The sequence below is a fragment of the Photinus pyralis genome, unplaced genomic scaffold (genome assembly GCF_008802855.1).
Source record: "Photinus pyralis isolate 1611_PpyrPB1 unplaced genomic scaffold, Ppyr1.3 Ppyr1.4_LG1, whole genome shotgun sequence".
NCBI classification, from domain to species: Eukaryota; Metazoa; Arthropoda; class Insecta; order Coleoptera; family Lampyridae; genus Photinus; species Photinus pyralis.
This window is the reverse complement of record NW_022170249.1, coordinates 3,879,293-3,890,697: the sequence shown is the minus strand read 5'-3', so window position 1 is coordinate 3,890,697 and position 11,405 is coordinate 3,879,293. Positions and strand designations below refer to the sequence as shown.

Here is an 11,405-nt window from a genome sequence, read left to right as displayed (position 1 = left end):
GTTTAAAATGTTCAAGTCAATACACGATTTAAGTCCCAAAATCGAAGAGTTTTCCCGCGCACTTAAAACATAAAACGATAGATTATGCATAACATTTTTATACGTACAATCTACGTTTATTAACCCGATTGTCTCTATATTATGACCCGAATACGAAGAAAGTTTTGAGCCTGTTTTATTTATCATATTGTGAGAAACACCTAGTCTTTTAAAGTCCGTGTAATTTAGAATATTTACATGACTTCCAGTGTCAATTTTAAATTTCACGTCACAAGATTTAACGAAAACTGTCTCATACCATTCCACTAAATGGCTTGTTTTATTAACGCTTGTCGGTTCAATTGTTGAAATTGTCCAAACAATCTCCGAATTTTCATCACATTCAGAATTGTAGTCAGATAATGGGTCAAAATCGCTATCCGACTGCGACAAATCACATCCATATTCGTTTATTTCATGAATGTGTTTACTTTTACAAAATTTGCGGTAGTGACCTTTCCTATTACAGCGACGACAGATACGAAATAAAGCAGGGCACTTACCTTGTGGATGAATCATGCCACAATTTTGGCACTTGTTACCTGCGTTTTGCCGATAATTTCGATAGTTGTCATTACTACCCTCCGAATGGCTCGTTCTCGGATAGTTTCCATTATAAAAATTTACACTTTTATTTTTATAGTGGTATCTGTCTTTATTTTTATTAAAAACTTCGCTGTTTTTTGGTTTATGACCGTAACTATTGACACTATCCACTAATAGTTCGTTTTTTGAAGCGCCCGCGATTTCTTTTTGTTGTATCGAGCTGCTTTCGATAGCGCGACATATAGATAACGCTTTGTCCAGCGTTAGCCCATCTGTTTGTAACAATTTTGCTTGTGTACGCGTATCACGAATTCCAAGCACAATTCTATCCAAAATCATTACATCTCGTTCTTTGAACTCACACGATAACGAAAGTTGTTTAAGGGCTGTGACGAACTGATCAACCGTCTCCCCCGTTAGTTGTTCGCGCTTAAAAAATTTAAAATGTTCATAAACTAGATTTTTTAACGGTTCACAGTATTCACTGTATTTTTGTAGCACTACTGATAATGTTTTCCGATCACTTTCTCCATCGAATTCGAAGGTATTAAAAATTTGAAGTCCTTCGTCGCCCAGAAAATTAAGTAAAATTGCAACTCTAACTTCATCGTTCTTTTTTGATTTATCGCTGGCAAGCATGTATAAATCAAATTTCTGCCTCCATAATCGCCAATTTGCGGCAAGATTGCCTTTAAAGTGCATTATTCCCGGTGTTATTGCCGAATCCGCCATTTAGTAACGAAATTATTTTATAATATTTTGAAAGAAGTAAACCCTACTTTCCAGTAAGTACGTACGGCGCGTCGAGTAAAGCCTCGCGCACACTTGTTTGCTACCGTTTTTCTTATCGCACGTAAACCGCGATTCGCGAATGCCGAATTCGCTTATCTTCGTCCGTACCACGTTATTACTTTATAGACACGCGTCGTCGGTTTTACCGTATGCCACCATGTAATGTATTTCGGTTGCGTAATGTTAGCCGAGGGTAGAGGCGTTAATAATAAATAGTAATTCGTGGACGTTGGTTACGATAGCTCTTTATTTGTTAATCGTCAAGTACGTACTGCCATCGTACCGCTCGTTGACATCGGACATGCGTAGTCCGATGATATATGACACTCGTGTGAGATCGAAGGGACTTCAGCGCATTTTTGTGTGGCAGATCAGTATTCTATTAGCCACTTTTGACTCAACCATCAATAAAAGTTGTTGTCGAAGGCTACTACATTCACTTTGTCGGTACCCACTTTCCGCGTGTACCCGCAATTCGCGTTTAAAGTTTTGACTCCACCCTCAGTAAAATCTTGTCGGGGGCTACCATATTCCCTTTGTCGGTATCCCCTTCCGAGGCGCGTTTGAAGATTTGACTCCACCATCAGTAAGATCGTGTCGGGGGCTACCACATTCCCTTTGACGGTACCCACTTCCGACGCCCCGTTCACCTCAAATTCGCGTTTGAAGTTTTCACTCCACCATCAGTTAAGAGCTTATTGGAGGCTACCACATTTCTTTTTTCGGTGCATACTTATATAGTTATATTACACCCACATTTTGGTGGATTTCGCTAAAAACCTTCCACAAGATAATACTTAATTTTTGGGGCACTTCTCATTACTCAAGCTTCTATTGGCGACACGAGAAAGAGAGACAGCGATTCGAGATTTACGAAACGTTAAACCGCGTGACAAAATTAGCAACGGAAGGTAAAAGGCGCCCGAAGTTGACTACCTCTCGAAGACGCGCGAAGGTCGTTAATTTCGCCCCTAGGACAAAAAAAATTCCGCAGGAGTTGTGCGCGTTTACAACATCTTTCCGACGACACCAATTTGAAAAGAATCGGACCACAACTGTAGTAGAAGATATGAAAAAACTGAAAAACCTTCACGTTAGTAAACTACGCTCGAGGATGACGCCCAGATGTCGCCAACCCCACATCATGTAGCCCTGTCCCTAAGGTTGACAAATTACACGGCCTTGTATATACACGTACACCCGTCGCCCTTCTACAAGAGTTCTTCTACGCGCCCACATTTGCTGCCATTCAGCCAGCCAAAGTGAGATTAAAAGCTACTTTATACAAATAAATTTGCAAAAATGCGCTAAAACCCTTACCCACTATTTTAAATGAAAAGATATAGAAAAGGAATGTAAATAACCAGTAAAATACAGGGTGCTACAATACTCGTCTCCATAGTAACGTTACCTAGAAATATTTAGGTGTGCGGCAAAATGTGCCAAAAATATTCATGAACCTTTGAAACATTTTTTGTATTAACGGTTGACTAAATCTACAGACCCATTATCCCATTCCTTTGGGACACTCTATATATGTACCTATACAATACTCGTATGCTCACTGAAAAAATGATATTTTAGAAATGATTAGGCCTGTAGTATAGAATCGAATAGATACAGGTTTGTTACAATTTATAGCTAACATTCTGTGCTAACGTACGTATATAGGTAATTAAAAATGAGTAATGGTCAATGATTTATGCAACCTATAAGCAAAGAAAAATAATCTTTAAATTAAGAACATTATAACTTTTCTTCCGATTTTTATTATGCTTACATTACGTACTAATTATTATTAATTCAAACTGATGACGTTACTCAAAACAATTAAGTAACAATAGTGTATCATTAGCTTATAGGTATGTAATTTGCAAACGAGATCTGTTTAGATGTATGTGGAGAATTTGTACTAATTAAAATGACTGATGCCACAAAGATACACCCAAGATATATTAAAGATGGTAGGATGACTCGCCGCCATTATGTAAGACAGAATGCGGCGCCAGTTAAAATCGCTCCCTAGATGTCGCCACCCATCCCAGTGTACCATAGATATATAAATACCTAGATACAGCCATCCTTAACAAACGTACCTCGGTTTTTAAAAAACATATCAAAGAAATTTGTACATCTCTCCATTACTTTCTAACCAAGAAGGAACATGTTCTATCTCTTTTTATTGCATTAACCACTATGTCGTACGCGAATCGGACGCTTAAAACAAACTTAGCGCGTCCCATAAGTCATGTGACAGTTGACACATATCACGATCGCGCGAAATCAAATCTAACTAAAAATATTCGCCCTAAACATGATGGGCGGTTTTTTCACTAAATATTATGTAATTATTGCGTTTTCAATTGAATACGAATAACATTAGTGCTTGCCATAATGATAGACGCGTCCATAATTGTTATTCCTGAAACAGTTTTATTACATAGAGCTACGCCATTCAAATTTGGGACTATGTTTACCTTGTTTGGCATGATGTGCTGCAGTGAATTCATTGCTGGCTTGCAGAATATCAAAAAAAACCGTAAGTAAGTAAAGATTATGTTCAACATTTTAATTGCATGGTTTTAGGCGTAATGGTAACGGAGATTACGTTGCGACAGGAAGTGAATTCGTTTCCAATTATCATTTTGACCTATATGATGTTGATGCAGTGCGTTTGTATCATGATCACAAAGAAGGATCCGTGCAATATTCTTAGGAAAACGAGATTTATAGACTGTGTGTGCGTGCAATATCAAATTTTGGTCGCTACGCGTCTTGGCTACCTTTCGGCATATGTCCAATCGGTGGGGTTTCTTTTTAAAATTATAGTGCTAATTGTAGTAAGTAAGCTACACGTGTACATTTATTTAAAATAAATACAACATCTTAACAATGATATCCAATTGGTGATAATACTCATTTAGTGAACATTTATTACGTTTGTAAAAAAGTTCACAATCCGAATCATCGTCAGATGAAATTGACAAATCCGAATCATCACTGTCATTATTAACACTTATTATAAAGTTCAGAAACATCAACCAATATAACTTCTCTTTTAAATTAATCACTTTCCACATGTTCACACACTTTCTTCCAGTTGTCAGCTGTAATTTTTTTAAATTCTTCATTTGCCAGCTTTCTAAGTAACATCTTCCATTTTAAATGTAACATTTCTTGCTGCTAAGCGATTTAAATAAATAAAAGGGCGGTTTATTTATGTTGTAAAGTCCCAAATCTGATCATTTTCTTTGTGATTTGTGCTAACAATTTGATTGACAGTTATAATAAATAATGCGAATCTTGTCTTCCATGCTCATCATCATAAAGGATAGCGCTATACGTAATTAATGTGCCGAAAGTGATGGTAACAGATGGTACGTCCTTTTGAACTATGTTGGGGTATGGCTGTATCTATGTATTTATATATCTATGCAGTGTACTTCACAAAACTGTCAATTTATTCTAACACGTCATTTAAATTTGAATTAAACCATCAAATATGAGAAAGTGTTTGATTTGAGACCACAATACGCCCTTAACTCGTGATACATCTTTACTTCGAGTTCCTTCAGTATGTAATTGAAGCATTTCGACTTTTTTTTAGTCAAAATACCTACTTAGTGTAAATGCAATAATTACAATTCTTGTTTTGTAGATTGTCATAACGCGCAGCTTCTTAAAAATATGCGTAACTAGCAAAATTGGTCTCATTAAATTGTTGACGTTGTTTATAGAAAATTTATTTGTAAATATTTGTAAAAAATGTAACAGGCAGTTTCCCTGATAATAATATGGAAAAAGGGTCTATGTTTTAACGCATCTGTATTTTAAATTTCCATGGAAAGTAGGAGAGCGACCACTAAGTAATTGTACTCGGCATGAGACCCAAGGCAAGGAAGCTGTGCAGACTGCAGAAGTGTAGTGTAGTTGTGTTTCCCCACACATCGTTAGCATCGACACCTAATACAATTCCACGTCGTTGCCTACGCAGTGATCTGTCATTCTTCTGAAGTCCGAAGTTGGTCGTTTTGCAGAGGCGTTAAATGGGAAGATGACTAAGGTTAGGATAAGCCACACTCCTGGAACAGAAGTTGGTTAAAATTATTGCACTAGTCCCCTTCTATCCAGCATTTAGATCCTGGGAGCTTCCGAGATTAAGTTATAAAATAAAAAGGTAGGTTGAACAAGTCGGGTCCCCCCTACCTTCCATCTTAACAGTAATAATGTAGACTTTTGCCAGTTCCTTCAATCCCCATCTCAGCAGCCGAGAATCTCGCTAATCAAACGGGCAATAATGATTTTGTGTCAGAGGTTCTTACAGCTCTCGGCATGATTGCTTACACCGTAGATTGTGTAGGTGAGGGTCATTTGATGCTTATCTTAATAGGTATAAGAAGGGCGGCTCCTGGTTTGTTCACATATGGTTTACATTGATCAATGACTTGTTGACTTCGCTTGATCCAGTACAAGCTCCGACAGCTAGACGGGGTAAGAAGTCTGTAATGCAGGTATTGCGCTACTATTTACTGTGATAACGAGCATCCTTTTTAGTGGAACCCCTCAATGCTCTGTAACTTTGAACTTTAGCAAAGTGAACAGTGCGATGTGCAAGTTTGCCTGCTTATACATCCGATTAGTACTTGTCTATTTTATTTACCGAAATTGTTTGCAACAATAACTAGGTATAACACACTGTAGATGCCAAACCACACCAAGTCGCTAAGTAAAAAATTTTTGTACATAACATCATAACCTAAAACAATTTAAATGACATTCATTTGAAGTACACTGATCACCCTGGCGCCATCTATGGATTGAGTTTACCTAGCGCCGGATTTGGCGTCAAATTTTACAGGTATAAGCGCGCCTACCAGTCTCTATATATCTTGGATACACCATTCGAATTGAATTTGTATGCGGGCATGCGGCCAACCGCCCCGTATTCAGCGTATGTCCCCGAATTAAACCAATAACCAATTGATCTGCATTGCTCATGTCGCGTCGCGTTTTTAGTTTTATTCAAATCGTTAATGGTGACTGACGACATACCTGCATAGTTCCACGGTTTTCATTGCGAAATAAAATAAAATCGGAAATGTTGTATAAATTGAATGTGTTATTTTTTTTCAAATGCTTGGGACACGACTTGAAACCTTATTTTGTACCGCATTGTTATTTTAAAAAGGTGGCCCTTAACTTTGTATCAAATGAAAGCCACTCTACACCCCCATTCACGGTGATTTGAGCACTTCGTTAAATTTATAAATACAATGGTAGTATCACCACAGATTTAATAATATTTAAATCTCTGGTATCACTTTGATAGTTTATGTGGCCTCAGGGGCTTAATATGTATCTTAGCACGATTACAATGTAACTACACAAATATCTACGTAAATTTAGTTTATATTGTGAAGATACCTAATGTGCGAATTTTAATTTGAATACATACCTATATCAGTTTTGCACAAGGTTTTGCACAACGAAGTCCCACATCTATAAACTTGATACGTAAATTTATTTTTAAAATATGTATCTGTCTATGAATTGTTTTACTATTTATTATCATTAAAGGCCATCAAAAAATAAAAATATGTGTAGGTACAGAGTGTTCTGACAGAGGTACTTATACCATATAACGTTCGTTATATACTCTTTGCTTATACCACAGACAACATAGTATATGTTGTCTGTGCTTATACCAACCGTGATACCGGCTCGTTTACTGAAACTGTAAAAATAAGACGATTTGTTAAAACATAATTTTAGTTTAAGGGCGCTTCCTTTTAAATATACCTAAAGGAGTACTACCTAAATATGTATACATATGTTTAGCGCATTTTCCAAAAGAAAAATGAACGCTATTGTCCGCACTTTGTCCGTCTGTAACACTCGACTCCTCCAGTTTAAGCTTTTTGTTGTGATCTCTTTCTATTACGGTGTAGCACAGCCTCGAGATCAGAACGACAAAAGATTTTTTGTATTAGTCACTTCCTTCCCGATCCCGAGTTATTACTGATTCTGTGTGGAGAAAATGCGCCTTCGTCGGTTGCAAGTGACCGCCATAAAAAAATACACATAGTGATCACTCGTGGTCTATTATACTAGTTATATTTGATACACGTAGGTGCAAAAGAGTATTCTGGGCGAGATTCTGGGGTACACTGTGTATGATTCTTGCTACTTTTCACCATTGAATAAGTATAATTACCTACTTATATTCAATGCTTTCCCTAAAGTGCTAAAGCGCAGCGCGCCGGAAAGGACTTTATCTAAATTCGAAACCATAGTTTACCCATGTGAAGTTGGCCTCGCCCACATGAAATAATTTGACAAAAACGTGACAACAGTTTACTGCTACGTTAGTGCTGTCAGCTGCTACATAGCATAAGAAAACGGGGCGTGGCCAACTTCACACTTTTTTTTTACTTATCGAAATAATCAACACGTACGGTGTTAGTACTATCATTGTATTTATAAATGTTTATAAATACAATGGTGCTATGTAAAGGTGCGTATTCATTTGCAACAAAATGCCCCGAACGAACCAAACGCGCGCTGAATAGTAGATTCCGACAGAGCTACAATCACTACATGTCGCTTAAATGAGCAAAGAATTACAGAATTTTATGTAGATTAAGTTTCCCTTTAAGAGTTTCTTGTAGCTTCACAAACAATGAAGTTAGGGTCAAAGACCCGAAAAATTTCATAATGCGCTGCCTACTCTCAAAGATATCAAAAAATAGTTTTAACAAACTCTTAGTCATTTGTTCTCAGCTTTCTGATGGTGCTAAAAATTTTGATCACTGTCCATTTAAGTGACTTTCTATCTCTTACGATTTACGAAATCCCCATACTGAACATCGAAAAAGGCTCACCCTGTATTTATCACTTCCAAGAAACACTCTAACTTTCGTAATTATAAACCGATTTCGACCAAACTTTAAGGGATGGTGTATTGGTGTAACATATGTATCTCATACATATCTATGTTAAGTTCGTGAATCAACCAATTCCGCCGTATTGCAATAAAATACGAATTGTTGTTAGATATGTCAATTTAATTTCGTCTGATCGGCCGGCCGTTGCCTTTCCTATCAAAATCATCCGGCGAACTAAACTTAAGTGTCGACAGTAAGAATGTCTACCAAAATTGGTTCCAATTGGTTCAGTCGTTTAGTAGGAGTACAGACAGGCCGACCGACAGAGCTGGGAAGTATTTGAAATTTTTAAATACTTGGTATTTAAATACTTTCTTAACATTGTATTTGTATTTGAAAGCTCAAATACTTTTAAAAGTATTTAGGATTTAAATACTTTTGAAAAGTATTTAAATATATTTGGGAAATATTTAAATACTTTTGTAGTATTTAAATACTTTTAGAGTATTTAAATGCTTCTGAAGTATTTAAATACTTTTGGACTATTTAAATACTTTTCGCCCATTTAAATACTTTTGGAAAGTACTTAAATACTCTTGAAGGATATAGACTTTTTGAGGAACCCCTACAGTCCTATAGATTTAATTTTTAAAAATTAATAATCAATATGCCTATCAGGAAGATATTTTCAAACAGCTTTAGCTTACTACTTACTCTGTAGGTGTGTAAGTTACTTTGCTTCCTACTCATGTCCACTCGCCTGCTCGTCTTATATGGGTAATAGTACTAATAATTAATGTTACTTAAATAGTTTATAAATTCTTACGACATTCGATAAGTAAGTAGGTATTTATGCATAAGAATCGCATTGAAGCGTATAGGGTACCACATGCTTTAATTATTTGCACACAGAGATACAAGTCCCTTCAAACTTACCCCATGCCCGCGGAAATATGCGGACTAATTTGTAGATACGTTGGATTGACCAACGGCTAAATGCTGCTTAGATAGGTATTCAGTTCTACTTTCCAACCACTGTTATATGACTTAAAATGTACCAAAGTTGCGTAATTAAATATTTATCTTCTTTTGGGTTATAATCGTGTATACACGAGTTTTTCTATTTAATTTGTTTACAAATGAAATCGTTTCGATAACAGTTTCAGTTAGCGTCAGTTACCTTTGTAAGTTATCAAAAAAACTATTAGAAAAAAGTAAAGATGTCAAATAAAGTTAAAAGTGTAAATGTAAGTAAGCCTGCTATTCTTCAAAAAGTCAACTACGAAAATTATTTTAATTTTTTATTCAAGTCAAAATTAGCAGGAACTTGATACTGCAAATATTAAATGTTTCTAAAATGCCTTGAGGATGACAAGTCAGAACACCCTCAATTCATTAATCATTTTAATAATATTTAATTTTTGAAGAACTTGCTAATCATTAGGTACTTAAATTAAAACAATTTTCGTTTTTGGATTTTTATAGCAGAGTTATATTTTTGATAAATGATGAGTGATGAGGTAACTATGTCCGTTATCGAAATGTCTTCATTAGTAATACAATTAAATGTAAAACCCAAAAGAAGATAAATGCTTAATTTGTTTAATTATGTGTGAAAATCGCAAAAGTTTGTATTTTCATCTATGATTTATTGCGGTTTTCAGTGGAGCAGCAATCATAAGTATAAGTAGATAGTTCACAAGCACGTCGCGGCATCGGAATATAAGAGGATTATTGACCACAAGCATGCCGACTGCGTTGTTGTAAACCATGGCGATTGATTGTTCAGTTTTAAAGAGATTTGTTGGTTTGAAAATGTGACAAACATCTAACCTGCAACGTAATCCCTAAATAAACAACAAAGTTATTACCATACCCTACCCTGTACTAATTTTCTAGCCGCCCGAAGAAAATATAACTAAGACTAAAGTAACAGCGAAGAAGAACAGTTTTTGTGATAGTTTAGTAGTACCACATGCGTATTTAATCGAAATTTTATTTGTGATTTGTGTGTGCCGTACCTTTGGATTAGTGATATATGTATGGATCGGCAGTGTTAAATAGGCAAATACAGTAGACAACCATTGAATTTTCTAACTCGACACATCAGGTTGTAATGTCCATTTAGCTAACATTAAATATTTTTCCAAGATTAAATATTAAATCCATATTCAAATATACTTATAGTCAACAAAAAATCCGACTCAAAAAAATTTTCCACATTAGATAAGTAAACCGGCGTAAATTTACTAGAAACTGAAATATGATACTTTTCCAAACATTTAAATATTTTGAAAGTATACTTTCGAAAATAGTTAAATACTTTCAAAAGTGGTTAAATACTTTTCAAATATTTAAATACTTTCAAAATATTTAAATACTTTACAAAGTATTTAAATAGTTTGTAAAGTAGTAAAATACTTTTCCAGAAGTATTTAAATACTTTTTAAAGTCGGCCTCTGTTCAAAGATCAGTATGATCTTTGCTCTGTTCAAGAAAATGAAAATCATGACCGTATATTCATTATATATATACAAGTGTGTATCATATATACTTGAAAATAAATCCCAATTTACGACCAATCAGGACCTTAGGTATGGCATACAAACCAGATATGGCCACAATCCCAGCGTCCCAGGACATAGCACTGCACTATTTGAGGATTCTCCCAGGTATATGGCGATCAAGCTATTCTACCATCTCCCACAAGAACTGCGAACACTTACATCAACAAATAAATTTAAAATTCAAGCTAGAACATAATCCATACTACCGAGTGAACGAATACCTCCAAGTCCTGCGCGACGGCGAATTATTGTAAATTATGTTTTTAGTTCAATTTATATTGCCTGTTTGTAATTTTATACCTTATCGTATGCTGTGACAACCCAATATTACTTTGTAATCGGTATGGGGATAAATAAAACTAAACTAAACTAAAGTATTTGTATTTAATATTTGCTTATGTTGCTTAAAAAAGTAGGTATTTAATCTTTAAATACCTTTGCTTTTTTGAATGTATTTAGTATTTGGGATTTAAATACTTCTAAAAAGTATTTTGCCCAGCTCTGCCGACCGACATAATCGAGATTCCTGCAGCGGCTGCAGCTTCAAAACGTGTATTTCTGTAAAAAAAAATTCGGT

General features: G+C 35.5%; 1 long non-coding RNA gene across 1 annotated transcript; it reads right to left on the bottom strand.

Moving 5' to 3' along the window:
- Positions 1 to 5,103: 5,103 nt before the first annotated feature.
- Positions 5,104 to 6,285, bottom strand: LOC116164475. The gene is made up of 3 exons (XR_004143910.1): positions 6,038 to 6,285; positions 5,584 to 5,948; positions 5,104 to 5,459 (listed from the first exon to the last, which is right to left on the bottom strand). It is a non-coding gene; the product is annotated as an uncharacterized LOC116164475 (long non-coding RNA).
- Positions 6,286 to 11,405: the final 5,120 nt, after the last annotated feature.